Source organism: Diadema antillarum, unplaced genomic scaffold, assembly GCF_040938485.1.
Source record: "Diadema antillarum isolate AM-2024a unplaced genomic scaffold, OU_Dant_1.0 seq00001377_RagTag, whole genome shotgun sequence".
NCBI lineage: Eukaryota > Metazoa > Echinodermata > Echinoidea > Diadematoida > Diadematidae > Diadema > Diadema antillarum.
In genome coordinates this window covers 533,042-551,709 of record NW_027272137.1, presented here as the reverse complement: position 1 = coordinate 551,709, position 18,668 = coordinate 533,042, and the positions used below count along the sequence as shown (strand labels likewise).

At 37.8% G+C, this 18,668-nt stretch overlaps 1 protein-coding gene across 1 annotated transcript in view; it reads right to left on the bottom strand.

Annotated features, from left to right (window-relative positions):
- Positions 1-18,668, bottom strand: part of LOC139708854 (uncharacterized) — a 155,669-nt gene that overhangs the window by 67,942 nt on the left and 69,059 nt on the right. Inside the window, exon 2 of the mRNA XM_071620813.1 lies at positions 13,077-13,139. The gene's annotated coding sequence lies outside the window, so the exon portion shown is untranslated. The remainder of the gene's footprint in view (positions 1-13,076; positions 13,140-18,668) is intronic.

Below are 18,668 nucleotides of genomic sequence, written 5' to 3'. Positions count from 1 at the left end.
GTACGATCCATTTAAAGCTTTCCAAGTTTGTTAAAATCTATTCAGAGTGAACAAGATTTCAGCTGTCCATGTTTCTTTTCAGCATGAAAATCTTGACAAATCCTGCAAATTATAAAACAAATAACACTTCGCTCTCTGCACAAGCACATTGCCTTGCATCTGAACCGCTGTAGTGACAGCATACATGCTGGTACAAGTGTATCTACAAACTGTTATTAAGCCAAAAACAAACTTGTCTAGATCATGGTAACATGACTGCACTATAAGTATTCAACAATCAACACTGCTTTCTTTACATTTATTTACTGCAGAATCGGACTTGAAGTTAGAAGTCTTTTACAAAAAACTTAAAATGCGACAGTTCTGCAATTATTCAAAATTTTTGCACGGGATAAAGGGCCTCGTCGTAATTCTATAAATTTTTACTTTTGCAAACAACTAGTTTTGCCCACTATGCTCCCCAGATTTCTAGCTCATTCTTATCTTTCCTTGTTTGCTGATATACATGATAACGGTAAAAATAGTAGTAAAAAGAACACATTCAATTTGCATTTCTGGCATCAATGTAACGAAAGATGATGAGCAAAGTTCAAAGTATCGATAAATGTATGCACAAACAAGAACAGACAGAACACTGATCTCTAACCTCTGATAGTGATGGTAATATCATCATTGAATAGCTGAATGAGCAGCAGACATGGAGGGTAATATACTTGACAAACTTGTGATCTAGAGATGAAAACGCTCCCCTAGAGAGATTAAAAGCAAACAGCTTTCAAGGATTTTCATTCAGAAATAACACCACTAAAAGATCAAGTTTTTACCTTGATACAGATGGGCAGAAGGTGACACACAATGATCCGCTTTCCACAACACTCAGATCAGCTCCACTAATTAGAGACGTCTTCACCTTGTAAACCCCCTCAAAAGAGTCCGGCCCACTCACCATGTACCCACCTCTGACAAAAAAAAAAAGCACCTTCTACCAGAGAAGAGACCGCAAGAGTTCCTTCCTCCACTACCCAGAGCTGGTCACACATGTACTCATGGTACTCAATCTTCCAACCCTGTACCTTCCCCTCACCGGCTCCCTCGATTCACGCAGAGTGCGAGAGGAGAGTACGGGAGCATAGAGGTGAAAAAAAGGGTGACGGGGAGAAAAAAGAAAAACCCATATACCAGGCATGTTCAGGCCAAAATATGAGGAGTGTATTTGTGGTAAACCCTACACTATCATTGTGTGTTTGTGTATGTATGTGTGTGTGTGTGTGTGTGTGTGTGTGTGTGTATGTGGGACGTCATGTCACCAAGCAAGCAATCAGCTGAGCTTGAAACAGGCCGATCAGAGAAGGCCAAAAATGCAGGAGAAGACTACAGTCAGGAAAGTGAGTGAGTATGCAAATGAGAAAGGACGAGCTAAGCTATTAGGTCTATATACACGTACACACACAAGTTTATGTGAACACACAAACAGACTGGGCAGGAGGTGTGTGTAAGTGCGTGTAGGACATGAATCTGTGTGTGTTACTGGGCCAATGTGTGTGTGTGTGTGTGTGTGTGTGTCTGTGTGTGTGTATGCTCGAGCTAGGTACATGTACAATTTCAGGGGCTCTAATTTGAATAATCAGATTATTTTTGTAGGGGTGGCTAAATGCTGATTGGCGATAAGGAGGATGAATTCCATAAATTAGTGACATTTTCTTTGGAGCTCTGGTTTCTGTTTTACTGTCCCACACAGTGGGGTGGTAGGGAAGGATTCCTGGCTGACGTTTCCATAGAGAATAATGGTTGGAGTTATGATGGGATGGTTTCAGCTTCTCATCCCATGCTCTTCTGCTGGAACGAGAGTGACATAAATAGCTTCCTCTCACTTTTTTATTTCTCTTTCTTCTCTGAAAAATTGCTTCAGCAGAAGAGAAAAGAGTTATTACCAAAAAAGCATCTCTCCACACTCTGCTGGAATGTGAAACTTATGAGGCATCTACACTTGAAATATTTGATTTTCAAGGCTTCTAATATGCTGTTAAACTTCTGGCCATAGGCTATCTCTTACTTGTAGTTACAAAATTGGAATTTGCTGGGAATGAACATTTTGTACAGTCCATGACTGTGCAGCGACAAATTTCAGCAATTGCACACTCTCGGCAATTCACTTATTTCTGGATTCACTCTAAAGAAGAATGAAAACAAAATATGTATGTAAATTGATGGAATGCAGCAATATTTGTAGAACATTTCAGCAGAGTTTGAGAAAAATCAAACCATGCACTCAAGCATCAGGACTTTCTAAATTTATGCTGCTGCCAACACTGGATGAGAAGACTACAACATTCTCTGTCTCATGCCTCGACAACGATATGTAAAGAAAATATGCAGAAAATTCAACAAATATTCACTTCTCTAGCACGATAAAAGAGCACCAGACTTGCCTCTTTCAGAAGGTAGGGAAAAACATTTTCCTTTGATATCTGTCAGTGACAAGTTGAGGGCATGTATACTTTTAATGAAAATAAAATTATGTAGAGTTCTATGTTTTCCTTATTTTGCTTTTAGATGTGGTGTCACATACATGTAAAGCGGAATAAAAACATTGATGCTTCTGCCTAGAGAGCAAAGGCCTAAAATCGACCAGTGACCGATGGGAAATCGACAGGGAATCGCTTGCGCACTGCCAGCGCTCTACAGCCTGCTCGACTTCTCCAAAATTGTTCGATGATACCTAAATTCCTGCTGGGACCAAGCAGGCTCTGAATCGACTGTACCCCGCCCATAGTTGTAACCTTGGCCTTATCAACCAACTCTTAAAAAGAAGGACAAAAAAAAACAAAGAAAAAGAAAGAAAGGTCATTTGTACTGATGCATGTATGAGCAAATTGTGAATTGGTGTAGTAATCAAACTGTTTCCATAAAAATTTTACTGAGGATGTTCTTTTATGTTTAAGTTTATGTCCTTGAAGCAAGTGCACTAAAAATGATTTTGCTTCATAATTTCTTGAATATTTTTCCATTAAACAACATTTTATAACCACAACTATAAAAACTGTACACCAGATATGTTACTTTTGTACTTATACTGGGCCCTGTTTCATAAAGCTGTTAGTAAAGTTCCAAAGACTTTAAAAACCACTGGTGATCAGTTCTGATGTGCTATACTTATCAGAATTTCCATAATTCAGCACAAGATCTGATCACCAGTTATTCTCAAGTCGTTCGTGACTTTACGAACAGCTTTAAAGAAAGGAACAACTTGGAAGAAGACAAGAGATAGAAGGGGAGAGGAAACATGAATATTAAAGGCATTATTTACCATTTGCAGATGAAATAAAAACCAAGCTTTAGTGCTTCAAAATAGTTCTAAAATGTGAGCTGGGGATAAAAACAACCAATGTAAAAATTTCAATCAGTACAATCAATGTTAAGTAATATCAATTATACAAAATGTGAACAATAGCAAAAAAAAAAATGTTTCTAGACTATTAAAACCATCTACAGTTATGGTTTTGTGGGAAAAATAGTGATATCTCCCTGTATTTTAGGCTTTATGACAAAATTCTTATATGGTAGGATGTTTTGGGATACAACTGATCTACACAATATACACATCAAATGTGATACCTCAAACATTTTTAAATCAACGCTCCCAATGGTAAAAAGAACCTTATAACGTTAAGAGTAAGGAAGAATTTAGGCTTACAGGATGACTTCTAACAGTGCAATGAAAATACTCTTAAATATTCTGAGAATTTCAGCGGTTGAAAGTTAGTATTGGTAGTGCATGGCAGGTTGGTCGTGCTATGTCTTGGCTTAGCTCACTCCTTCTTCTCCCTCAGTATCAAGACATCCCGTCTAGTTTTCTATTTTTTCTTCTCTTCCTCTCTCTCTCTCTTTCTCTCTTTGTCTGCCAACGCTATCTTTTTCATTCCACCTGGACCATTGCAATCTCACTGTGACCTGCAAGAGTGCAAGAAACGTACGTAGGCATACTCATGCAGAAAAAAAAAGAGCACAAAAATATAAAGTTAAATCTAATAATCGGCAGGAATCTGGCCCGTTAAGCCAAGAAAAAGTCCATTTGTGGACCAGCAGCCGCATTTAATGAAATTTGTAACATCTTAAAATTTTGGCTTGCATGTTTAGGAAGAGAAAGAGAGAGAGAGGGATGAAGATGGGACGGCAGGAAAAAAAAGGAAGTAAAATATTTCATGGAAGAAAATGATTGTATCAACCTGCCTTCCACATTTCTTCGGGTCTCCTAAAAGCTGGAATTTATTCCATTAGAGGGATGAAATAAAATAACAGATTTTACTTCTTCTACTTGATCGCGCCTGCGAAGGTTTTGTTTCCTTTTCTTCACGGTAAGTATTTTTCTTAACCTCCTTTTCTCTTTTCGACCTTTGAAGGTATCAAATTTGTGCATCAGGAAATTCAATTATTCCCTACATGGACTCAATCTCCTCTTGAACATTACACGGGCTCTCCTTTAGAGAACAGGCCCTGCTCTCTTCGGTTTGTTTCAAAATGCACATGGCACAATTTTTTTTAAAGGGCCTGATAATAATGTCAAAATTGTGTTATAATGAAGGTTTAGCTTCGATGTTGTTTTACTAATTATGCATGCATTTAGACATGTAGATGTCTTGGTAGCATCAAATGAAATTGATTCTATTACTTTTGGGCTAAATTGTCTCCTATTATCCAAATTAATGTCCGTCTTGTCCTTGGTAGAAGCCCGGGAAAATCTTTGTTTTAATCACCAGCGTGAAGCATTCTTGAGGCTGGACTAATTTAATATCGCAATGTGGAGAAGCTCAATTTGGTAATCATCGTCCCTGATACCTTTTCCATTTAGGAAACTTTGGTGTACTTCCTTGCACTTGTATTGTACAGCGCAAAAGTCTTGTTACCCAGAAATTGATGTTTTATTAACGAGTGCTTGGTGTGTAATGCAGAAAAAATGAACACATGAAAGGCCCGGGATGGACTACCTTTACCTGTATTGAAGGCTCAAGAGTACTTCACAAGTTTACATCCAAATTCTTCTCCTTTTCTGTTCTACCATCCTACGTTCTTTTCATTCGGACATGATAACTGCATTATGGAACAAGTTTTCTTCTGTGATTCCATGAACTTGTTTTTTCATTTAGCAAAAGAGAATTATTGCTCAATACAGAGCAGCCTAATGATGTTTAATCAATGAATTGCAAGAATACTGTTTTGTCATTCTCTCATTTGCTTTTAACTTGTCTTTATTTGACTATCATGCATTATGTTATCTCTCACCTCCCTGATCATACACCACACACAAAAATCCTTACTTCATTGATATGCAACTAAGAAAAATCTTATGTCAAGCCAAGACTATCCAAGAAGTAATGCAGGGTTTGGATGTGTTATCCAGGTGGGAATTAATGTCTACTTAAAACTGTTGCTATGGTTACACAGTGGTTTTCTATCCATCTATTCTGAATGTGGAGGTGTGAAGAGACACAAATTTTGTTCAAACTGTCCTCTTACAGTAATAGGAAAATCCAGACCAAATATAAGTTAGTCTGATAAGAAAGAGCAAAATATTGTGAGTTCAATGGTATCAATTTGATAGAAATTGAATGAAAAATAAGGAAATTATGACATTTTGAAGTTTCGCTATCTTTGGGGGGAAACAGTTCTTAAACAGCCAATATGAATATGCAAATGGCAAAGTGAGCATGTCATTCCCTCACACACTTGCCATATAGTTTGTACATAAATTTTTTTAAAATCCAGTTGTTTTTTGTTTTTTTTTCAAACGCAATTATGCCTGAGGTTCAAATCTTTGTATGTCCAACTGATCAATATTCTGAAGTTATTCAATCAGGAATAACGTCATGTTTCAGACTTCAATGACAGAAACATTGAATTTGTCATTTTTTGTACACGATCAATGGAAAATTATGAGGGTATGACATGGTTAGCTCACTCATTTGCATAATAATCATATCCACTGTCATAACTTCCTTATATTTTACCCGATTTCAGTCCAATTTTTATCGTTGAACTCACAAAATTTCACTCTTTTTTATCAGACTAACATATTTTCGGACTGGATTTCTTCTTTAAGAAACAAATCACTCTAGACCTACATGTAGTTCTGTCTTTGTTCTCAGGCAAGAAATATGATAGTATTAGTATCAATCTACATCAAAAGCTGTTGTTATCCCAAGGACAGAAAATGAGACCAAATGGGGTTTGTTGGCCAATCTGAATGCCCACAATGATGCCACCAGCTATCCACAGATACAAAATGTATAAATATATATTATCTAATTACTTTTTTCCCCAAAATTAATGGCTTTGAATTGCAAAGGATGTTCAACTTCACTTTCCAACCGATCCCCTTTCATCCTACCCGCCGCCATTGAGCATTGTAGGGGAACCAGCAAGAAAAATACAGACAATTTATGGCAAAATACAGACAATTTAAGCAAAAATATTGTCAGGCATCGACTGTCACGTATTCACAATAATCAGGAAGCCAAGTTCTGCAACAAACTATATGTAGGCATGTTCCTACAGTAGAAAGAGTGAGATTTGGATAGTGATCCAAATCGCGATCCAAATCTCACTTTTCAGTTCACCGTTCCAACGAGGAAAAAATTCCACGGAATAATCACGAAAGAAACATCAATGGTTTTTTAGCAGGCGTTCACATGATGGCCAAAAATCTTACTAACCCACTCAAGTGGAACGCCTAGACCCCGCGTTCACATTGGTCCCCGCGACGTGGGGACAGCCACAAGAGATCTTATCTTTTTTACGACTGACCGTTCACATTAGTTACGTTCAGACGGGAGCCCTTAACCTCGAAGTTAGGAAACTTCGAGGTTAGAGCTTGTAGTTAGGGACCGTGAAGACGCACTTCGTAGTTAGCAAACCTCGAGGTTTGCTCGATGTTTCGAGCCACGAGAAATCTTATGGTTAGCGCTCTAACCACGAGCCGCGGGGGGTCCCCACTCGTAGTTAAGCACCGTGTGGACACAAAAAACAACAAACTCGAAGTTTAGAGTGACCTCGCCGTAAACTCCAGCCCCAACAATTTCCCTCTGCTTCCGGGTCAACCTCCCAAACGTACACCACAAATACACTACACGTGAAAAACCTATATGACGCACGACACAACAACATCATCTTTTTTTCCCATGCGCTTGATCTCTGAAACTGAACACGTCGAACTCGCTACTGTATTCTATATTCTTCTCCGACGCTAAAAAAAAATGTTTTCGACGAATATCTTCATAAAGGCATAAAGTCATCAGTGCAGTGCTATCTCTGCATACCATGACAGAGAAAAAGAGTACCTGTAAGCGAGTCCGACAGGGTTGGACTAAAGAATAAATAGACGCCTTTGTTAGCAGTGTGGGCTGAAACTTCCGGTTTTGTGGTTTTAACATCGAGTGGGACCCACTCGTAGTTACGGGGGGCAGAAGCTTAACCTCGACGTTTCGTAACCTCGAGGTTAAGATTGGTCGTGTGGACACACGTCGTAGTTAGGGGGCAAGAGCTAAACCTCGAGGTTTCCTAACCTCGAGGTTAGGGCCTGCCGTCTGAACGTAACTATTGGTATCTCATCTGTCCCCGAGCTGTGGGGGCACTTTGGGGCTTGGAGCGAGCTCTGCCACTTGAATCCAGGCATAGCGCATGCGCACATTTGATGACCACAGCTGGACCCTATCAATTGCGCCCCAAGGTCACTCTCCCCTCCAAATCTTGTCCCCGTACCCGACTTGATTCGCGGGGACGAGGGGACAAGTCCCAGCGAGCGTTCACATTATGGTTTTGGAGGAGAAAGTCCCACAGCTCGGGACTTTCCCCGCGTCGCGGGGACCAATGTGAACGCGGGAATAGTAACCCCAGCCGGACTCCCAGCAGCTGGAGCTAGCCAGCATGTTGTAGCACGATTGTGTCGTGTGCGTTCATGCATCATTGCACACTTAACACAGGCCGGGCCTGAACACACACACACACACACACACATCATTATTGGCATGTGTCATATGCACTCACTGCTGACCTGAATACGGTGACTCGTGTGGCTCACTGCAGTGAAAAATGGACCATAATCTGGCTGCTCCAGCCATCAGCAAAAATGGCTGATGCACTGTGGACTTAATTAAAAACATCGACGTTCAAATCACCATTCTGATGGGGCATCGCAAGGAGCAATCATCGCGATTATTTGGTAAAAATCACACAGATAGTACGATTTGGATCCAAATCCAATTCAGCTTGCCAGGCGTTCACACTGCAAATTAGTGAGATTTAGATTGTGTTCCACACATTGATCACAATCTGAATCCCACTCACACACTGCCGTGTGAACACCCCTAGCATCATGCTTTCCTAAAACTACGCTTGTATAACTATGCCATGCACAAACGTGTGCGCGTGTGCGCGTGTGCACACACACACACACAGACACACACAATCTCGCCATAAAGAGCTTTTAAAAGGGAAAGTACCCTCTTCCCACTCTAAGGTAAAACAAGATAGGATACTAACAGTCACCTGAGAAGAGGTCTTCAAACCTTTATGCAGGTTGATGTTAGATAACTGGCCTTTTGTCTTTAATGCAGAAGCTAAATCATAAAAATCAAATTTTAGTCCTTTCTCAGAGTTTGTAATCCTGGCTATGACTCACACAGCAGGGAGTATTATGAATGGGATTCATAATGAAATTTCTTTGCACATTTAGTGCATGGAATTAATAGATAGTTTGAGCGAATTGATGGTGGTACACCCTCACTATTTTTCATGTACATTACATGAAATTCGGAAAAATAATTATTTCTAGCTAATACAAGTAAAAGCATGTTCTCATACCAAGGTACCGTACTGTATCAGAATTAACATAATTTGTTCTTTTTTATTTTGGGTGGTTTTAAGGCAAGTTTTACATTTAGGTAAACATCTGAAATACTAGATTTTTGTCATTTCTGCATATGAAGTGAATACAAAATTGTGAGAGCATGACATCATCAACTTGGTCATTTGAATATTCATACAGAATGTCAAGAAATGTTTTCCAAAAAATAGGTGGATTTTCAAAATGTCATTTCTTCCTTATTCTAATCCAATTTTTGCAATTTTTGTATCATTCTGTAGGGGGTATCTTTATCTTTCTTTTGAAATTTATTCATTTTTGGGGTGGAATTTCTCTTTGAATATGCACATGTTAGTGTGCCATCATTATTGGATCTATTGACATATATGCAATGTCACAAGCATTTATGATATCATATTCTGCATAAATCTTGGACTAACTATGAAATATCTTTGTAGATTTTGGCAAGTACGTCCGATCAAAGAGGTTCAAGAATTGTCACGGAAAGGTGTCATGATCATTGTAGTGAATACAGAGAGTAAAGGATTCTTAATTTGAGTTTCCCATGTTGGGGTCAAAAGATGCCACATCCTTAGCTCAGCTCGTAAGGACAAGGTCTTTTTGCCCAGAGAAATGTCGGGCCGTGTCCTTTGCACGTTATTACAATGTAAATAAATTTTTGTGATGCTTTAAAACCCTACTGTCTTGAGCAGTGAGGAAGAGAGAGAGAAAATAAGAAGAGTCATATTATCTGCATTACAGTCTGGTGGTATATATATTAGGTTCCATCGACCTTTTGAGAGTTGGAGCAAAATGCGATCATAGCCCTCAATTCTTCCTTCAACATAGATCGCGCAGGGCAGCTTTTATTGCAGTCATGAAGTTTACTACAGTGCGTAACAAACAACGTGGATTTCTTCAGGATATGCTTTCAGATAGCAGATCTTGGGTTAAAAACAAACAAACAAACAAACAAGAAAAAAAAAATATAAGGTCACACTCAGTGATATTGACCAGAGACGAAAATCTAGGACAATTTTCACACGAGACAAAAAAAACCTTAGATGCAATGCTGCATTACTATTTAATACCGATACGAATTATAGGCTGCGTTTATCGAACTTGAGATAGAGAATCACGTTTCAATTCGCGTTTGGAATAGTGTTTGCGAACGTGGTTTGAAACGCTATTCTGATGGTCCCGCGTTTGCATCATGCAATCGCGATTCAAGTGTTGTCACTGCGCAGCTACTTTACGCCGTTCAACTCGGGAAGTAAAGGTCTACTGCGTACCAGCAAACATGCCCCATCAATCACACACAAATCCCATCAATCACACACAAATAATGGGTAGAGAGCACAAACGGAAACAGCTGGGATTTGACCTTGAGATATAAACACGTTTCAAAACGGCATTGCGTTTACCTACTCACAGAGCAGCGATCATTTCTCAAACGTGTTTCACAACGGCCGTTTCTAAACATGTTTGAAAACACGGTTGCGTTTATCTAACCCCTGAAAATGTCTCAAACGCATTTAGGATCGTGATTCTGCCTCAGAAGATTTTAAAATAAACGCAGCCATAGTCCACACACATGACCAATGAAAACTTTGTGGATTCTGTCATTTTGAATTTCAGAGCCGAAGAAAGGAGGTGTGGCTTCTTTCTGGGTACCCATCAAGTACTCTTGAATGGAGCTTGCGACGCCTTACGAGCGGTAAATTTGAATTTCTCTTTTTGCTGTTTGGCAGGACTTCCTAGTCCAGTCATTGTACATACGAGTAGACTCTAACTTTACTAATGGCAGTATTTCTTCTTGTGTCCATCCTTTCTTTTGTGAAGCGGCACATGTCAAGCAAAATGGCTTCCAAGCATAAATTTAACGTTCATACACATTGTATTAAAATCTGATACCAAAAGTCAAGATGGACCTCCTACACTCATGACACAACACAGCTGCACAGCTTCACATGCAGTGTGTATGCATTTGCGGTGCGTGCTTTTTTTTTCGGCGGAAGTGGCTGACAGGTCACCATAAGTTCTGCCCCTTACATCATGATATGGGGGTCAATCTGGGCACACGACTGTTTCATTCCGTAATTGAAGAAAATTGTCACCGGAACACACCTCCCGACCATCATCTGAATTGCGCAATTCAAATTATGCTCCATGATTCTAGTCTGTGCACATAGCATGCACCCAAAACGTGTCATTAGAATGATGATTCTAGTGATTGATCACTGAAATCAAAGAATGCACTCTTAACTTGTGAGCAAACGGTCTTTCAGTCTCAGCCGACAAACTTGAAATCAAGATCCATACCTTGACCTACCTGAACACACTCACAATCACAAATACGCAAACCAGTATGTTTCATAACCACATAAAATCATAACTATTATGTAAAGTTGATAGTATGAAGATGGTTAATACTGGCACCCTGCACAATTGTATCATAAAAGCAATTAGTGGAGTCTAGTGAATGTAATCTGAACAGATACTACATGTATGTGTACCTTTATAAAATTTATGAAGTTCCGAACAGCCACACAATTTGATAAATAATACAGGCTACCGGAAAAGCAACAGTCTACATACATGAATATGATTTTCATGCAGACTTCCGGCAAATTTTTAATGAAGGAGATTTACATAAAAACCATTCTCAGTTTGGCAACCAGCATGATTTAGCATATATATGTACCTATATATTTCCATTAGTAAAGAATAGTTATCTCCGAATTGTTTTATGGTATGTTTTAGACAATGTTTAGGATGTTTTACATTTTTCAGATGTTTCTCCGATTCTTTATCATAAACCTCTATCAAAATATGAGAACGTATTTTTTGCCTCTCTTCAAACATGTGTCTTGTAAGTCACTACCTCGAGACTAGTGTGCATGTCCGATTTCATTTGCATCTAAAAAAAAAAATGGGGAAGTTATTTACTGAGCAAGATAATTCCCTGATGTTTTTGCTACAATGCTGTTACCATGGCAACATATACTTTTGGCACTCTCTACACATGTCTTGTATATCAATACCTCAAAGCCAACACATTTGCCAAATATCAAATGATTTGCTGAAAAACTGTGTAAGTTGTTTGCTGTGCATATCTTTCTGATCCTATTTTTTTGGGGGGGGGGGTGCTGTTACAATGATTATGGCCTTTGCTTGGAAGAAAATAAATAAATGTAAATTCCACTACTCTTACAAATTTGTTCTGGACAACTATGAACCCCAGTCATCATGTGCGCCATTCTTCTTAAGAGTCCAAATCTGCAAGGCTTTTACCGGATTTGGGGGGACATAATGCCCTGTTACCATGGCAATGCACTTTCTAGTACTCTTGAAAAATGTGTCTTGCTCAACTTTACATGAAGATTTTCATGAATGTCAGCCAGTTTCCTTGTGAATCACTGAAAAGCCGAGAGAAGTAGTTTGATTTGCAAGTCCTTCACCTGATATGGAGCCATATGATGTGCTGTTACCATGGCAATGCACTTCCCACAAGGGAGTCTTGCAGAACTTTACATCAAGTTTTTCAGAAATGCCAATTTTTTTGTGAACCACTGAAAAACTGGAGAAGCAGTTTGATCAGTAAGTCTTTATCTGATTTGGAGGATGTAATGTGCTGTACAATGGCAATGCACTTTTCGCTAAAGTAGAACTGTTGAAAAATGTGTCTTGCACAACTTTACTTTGGTTCAACATGCCTGCCAAATTTTGTTTGAATAGTTGAAAACTGGAGTAGTTCTGCAAGCCCTTTACCTGATTTTGAGGAAACAATGTGTTGTTACTATGGCAATGCACTTTCCACTACTGTTGAAAAATGTGTCTTGCACAATTTCACACTGGGGTCAACATGTGTACCGAATGTTGGAATCCCTTGGAAGCTGGAGGAGTAGCTTGATCTGCAACATTTACAACAGACCTCCAACCCAACCAAAACTCAAAAATTAATAATTTTTGAACATACTGTCCAATTTTCCTTACACTTCACTGATGTCTTCAGCTGATATTACTGCACTGACTGAATTCATATGTTTGGGACAAGTTTCCCTTTAAATACATCTCAAAACTCAAGATTTGACTTTCATCAATCAATGCAAGGCACCTAATCTCTCTTCTTGAGGGAAAGTGAAAACAGAAATTAGTAAGCAAATCACACAACATACACAAAGCCAGAATGCCAAAAAATGATGCAAGTAATTCTTACCAGTGGAGTTCCTGAACATGTCCTGATTGCCACGAAGCCATACCGTTTCACCCTGTCTCACATCTGAAAAAACAAATATGTACAAGGATACTTGATTACGGATCTTAACGATTGCTGCAAATTCACATTAGACAGAAAGCTTGAGCAGAAAACAAAAATTTCAGACACAAAACATGGACGTTATCGCCCCGTACAGCAGTGCACGAGAGCAAAAGTGCAAAGAACGGCACGTTTCAGAGCGAGTCATATATTAACATAGCAACAAGCATTGAGTGCATTCCGACAGACTTGTGGTACACATAATAATAATTGATGGTATGGGAAGTGGAGCATATTGTGTCATAATCCATAAAACAACTAAGATAAGACCAAATCAGATGCTAATAATTCACTATTTCAAAGCAAAAAAGCCAAGTCTAAAGGGTTGACACAGTAAACATAAGAGGCCAAAGTACAACACTTGTGAGGAGCAATAGATTATTGGTAGAAAGAAAAAAAAAAAACCTTTTTTTTTCTGCACAAAATTTTTCAAAATGTTTTTGAGATAATGCAACCTTTGAAACGAGACAAATTAAAGGTGATGCATATTTAGCATCACAATGGTAGCTAATATTATCTCACTAGCTCAAACAGTCCTATGCACTTTCATGCATACAAATTATGCATTGTTGTTCAAAGTGATTCAAATAGCCTCCATAACAAGGGTGTCAATTAACGTTTCTCATGAAATTCTATAGAATGTAGTTCACTATCATCACACACACACACACACACACACACACACACACACACACACACACACACACACACAGACACAAAGATACACACAGACACACACACACACACACACACACACACACACACCCAAACTGGATTTGAACGTAATCCCAGTCTATCTAAGCTTCATCTGAAATGTCCCACAATCATAAAAAAAGAAGCCCCATCACTGTTTTATTTCTACAACACTCAAATGGTATGGAAGGTGATTAATATCCGTCTTCAGAGATGTCTTATAAGACGATGGTCAGGTTACCATGGCAACACACTTTCCACCACCCTTGCAAAGGTTGTCTTTCACGTCAACACTTCTAGACTAGACTACAAAACTGTGTTTGAATAGCTTCTAACCATAGAAGAGTTTTTTTTTCCTTCCCTGAAAGGTTTGCCTAATATATTTTGCCAAAATATGTTTACCATGGAAATCTACTTTTTACAATTTACTCAAAAAGGCATCTTGCATTTCAAAATACATTGTATGTCTTGCACAAGCATATGTGTCGAATTTCTTTTATCTCATATACAACACAAAACACAACACATGCCCTGTACTTTTTTTTTGTAAGTGCAACATCATTTTCTCTGAATTAATAATTTCTTCATTTAAAAGGCAACCACATTTTTTTTTTTCACTTGACAAGCTGTTGATCAGAGAGGGCAAAACTTGCCCTTTTTTTTTGTCTTGTTGATGGAAGTGGTCAATTAAAATGACCAATGGAAACTTGCCAGTAAGAGGAAAGCAACAATAGCAGCTTGAAACCCAGACTTTGGCTACACTTCGGAGTGTGTCCATCTGGAGCATCTTGCCTCCTTTGCAAATCTAGGGCCATTCACATCACTGGTATTAAAGAAATCATAAGACTTCTGTGAAAGCAAAGCCCCGTTTTCTTTCAAAGCTTCATATGAAATTTGCTGCAACAATTTGCAATTCAAGGCACGAAAATGGACAATGTCACGCAACTTGTATTCAATGTTTCAAGTTCGTTGGTTTATCCCCAGAAGACGGCTATTCCAAGCCAATTGTACATGTGCATCAAAACAACAAAAACTTGGACCTAATTATTTCACAATCTTTCACAGCAGTGTGAATGGAAAGCTCAAATATCACGACTGTGAATAACAATAATTTGCATTCAGAATGGGTACCAAATGAATTACTGTGGTATCCATTATCATGGTACATTTGTACATATATTTCTCCAAAGTAACCAGTGCCTACAAATTACCATGGTACATAATACCAGTAATTTTAAAATGTACCTGTTAATACTTTTTAGCTGGGATCAGATCATGACAGAAGACATCCTCAACTTTAAAATGTGTTTCTCATCAACTTTGAATGATCCAAACCCTGAAAATAACATGTAAAATCAAACAAGTCAAAAAACTAGGATTTTTGAGAAATGGAATTTTAGAGTACACCATCCGCCCTTCATTGTGTATCAAAAAAAAAAAAAAGCTTCTATAACTCTTTTTGAAACCATGGCAAATGGATTATCATATTTTGTGATTAAACTAAAACTTTGAGCACTCGCTAGTGCTATTAATGATCATGTAAAAAGGATTAAAGCTAGTGCTGAACTTTCTTACAGTTTCTGCAGTTTCTTTAGCCATTATTTATTTCATTATGGGTGGAAAATAAAGGAAACAAAGTGAGATGAAAAAGGTGGACCAGATCAATCAGAGACAGTATAATATGTGACCGTGCACCTCAAAACGAACATAAAGTAGCACACACTGATTTTGCGTGAGGACTGAAAATAAGTGAAATGGGTCAACCTAGCCGAACTTGACTTTTTCACATTTTCTGAAAGAGCGGGTCTTCTTTTACATTATGCTAAAATTTGGTATCATAAAACGGGCAGGAAAATATGTTTTTTTAGCAGTTTATCTCGAACATTTTTGGTAGAATAGTATGATTAGGTGTGTCTTTAGAATCCCTTTTTCATTTCTGAAAAACCTTGTCCACACTCTTCACTTCCAACTCTAATAACTTTTGAAAAGATAGTGCTACTGCTTTGAATGTTTGCATTTATTATGGACAGAATGTGTAAATGAGGCATGCTTAATTTCACTTAAAGCTGATAATCCCTTCATTGTTGTTACTCTGGTGGTTTACTTCCTGTTTTTTTGTCCCATTCATGGCACAGCCAGCACGGTTTGGTAAAGATTAAGCGCTTGAATAGACACTGTACTTCAGATAGTCTTTTCTCAGTTCACACTTTTCCTGAGTTTGTGCTCTCTTTCCAATATTTAGATAGGTTAGGAGAGTCCATTTGATTTGAGTTATACATCATTTTAAAGCTTAAAGTCTGCTCTTTCAGAATATGCTCTTAACTTAAAATTCATGTCTGGCGACTTTTTGTTTGTTTTGAGGTGCACTGTCACATATACATAGTTTCATGCCGCAAAACTCCAAATTTTGATAGAAGATAGGTATAACTGTCAGATCACAGACAAAAAAACCCCACACAAATCAGCCAGGTTGACCTTAAATGCACATAACGAAATGTACCAGAATTTCAACCTAGGGAGACCTTTGGTGGGTTCATTGAAGCAGACTTACATATGATGTTGCACAATAATATGAATGCCAGCTAAATTTCTTTATGGACCCGTCATAAAGAAGACACAGTGATAAACTGCTTGCCTGAACTGGACTGGTACACCATTTTTATGCAGAATATCTCAAAGTATGCCATGAAAAAAGGAATCAAATTATGACTATTGCAAGTTATCTTTTAAGATCTGTTAAGCTGTCCACTGCTACTGTATGACAAGTCTAACTCTACCCTCATCTCTGTTTCAGGTGCACACATGCACTTAAGATTATGAGGTAGTCATAATCTCATAAAATTGAAATCTCTGCTTATTTCCTTTGCTGTCAGTTAACCCCTCTGTCTTGTCATACTCAGTAAAAGGACATTGCCTTTTAAGATACGACTGCCACAGTGTAAAAAAAAAAGGAAGGAAAAACAATTATTACCAAAGAGCTTATGGGCAGTTTTCTTGTAAAAGTTAAAGTTTCGCAAAGTTACCATTTATACTCCACAAGGCGCCACTTTGACCTTGTAAAGTAAATTAATTTTTATATTCCCTTGCTTAACAGCATTAGGCCCTCTGACCTTCTTATGGGTGATTCCTAGGGAATCTGGATGTGGGAAAATTTAGATTTTATGCAAAAAGGAGCAAAATCCAAGCATGAAAACGAGGTTACAAACATGACTCAAAATATCGAAATCATTTGATAATATTAGCCATGCATTCCCAAGTATGAATGTCTCATTCCTTTCCAGAATAAACACATGGCATCGCCTTCTCCCTGAGCTAGAGCATAAAATTTGGGCTTTTTGTCTCAGGAAACCTTTGCCACTAAAAACAGCGTACGTGATGAAAGGAAAGAACAAGGGTCAAAATCCTCCACTAAAAATGTCATGTCGTGCCAGCATCACGAAAAAAAGAAACAACAAAACAGATTGTCAAGGATAGATAAAATCTATCAAATTGCCACACTTGTTTTTCAAGGGGAAGAAATATGTGAAATTACTTGTTTCATGATTTTTTTTTTGGAGAGCTTCTGTGGTACAATGTTCAACACAAAGTTTGATAAAACACTGACATGGAGAACTAATATTTACTCTTGCAGTGAATAGAAACAGCTCTCTATTTGGTTTCTTTTTTTCTTTAGATAACAAAAAAAATCCAGGCATGATGCCTACTAGTACGAGTCATGTGTTCATACATGAATGATTTATATCTGTGCTACAACGTCTCTTCTTCAAACGAAACATGATATACATACAACATATATTATATGTGTGTTTGGGTAGGGGTTGATTAAGATACATGCATATTTTTTTTTCTTTTCTGTGTGTGTTTTACACTTCTCACAATCATTTCAACATGTCTGTACTAATCAACTCTCCCTTTACATCACTTGTAGATTACATTAAGTATAACCTGCATGAAAAACAATATCCATGGCAACTGCAAATTGGTTTTAATATTTACTCCATACTGCACTATGTATCTTTTCACAGGAAGTTCTGCAAGTGTTACAGAGTAGAACTCTTAGTTTGTTTTTTTCTCTTTCCTCTAATCTCCCTCTTATAATGCAAAAAAGTATACGATTGCAATGACACATTTGTACCTCTTTCCGACCATATACCATTCCAGTGGCTTGCAAACGTGTATCATGGAGCTAATGACAGGGTACTGATAGTTCAGGGATCATAAATGGCACATCACACCTCCTGAAGAGTCTACATCCAATAGCGTGACACTGTGCTTTAATCCTTTATGTGCTCATGTATTTAGCTCAATCTACAAAGCTTTCTATCAATATTAAGAATAAATAAGCAAAAAACAATGCACAGATAAATGAATAAACAAATAGAAATAAGAATGAATGAATGAATGAATAAATAATAAATAAATACATAAATGAATGAATGAATGAATGATGAATGAATGAATGAATGAATGAATGAATGAATGAATGAATGAATGAATGAATGAATGAATGAATGAATGAATGAATGAATGAATGAATGAATGAATGAATGAATGAATGAATGAATGAATGAATGAATGAATGAATGAATGAATGAATGAATAGATAAATAAATAAATGAATTAATTAATGAATATATAGATAAATAAATAAATATAATTTTGACCCAGTTGTAAAGTTAGCAAGCCCACTCAAGTGTAGCAATGTGTTTTGGTCCACTAGGAAGGCCATGGTAACATAATAGGGATAAAGGGGATTAGCTAATCTCTCTTCATTGACAATTAGTTTCCAGGCATCTCAGC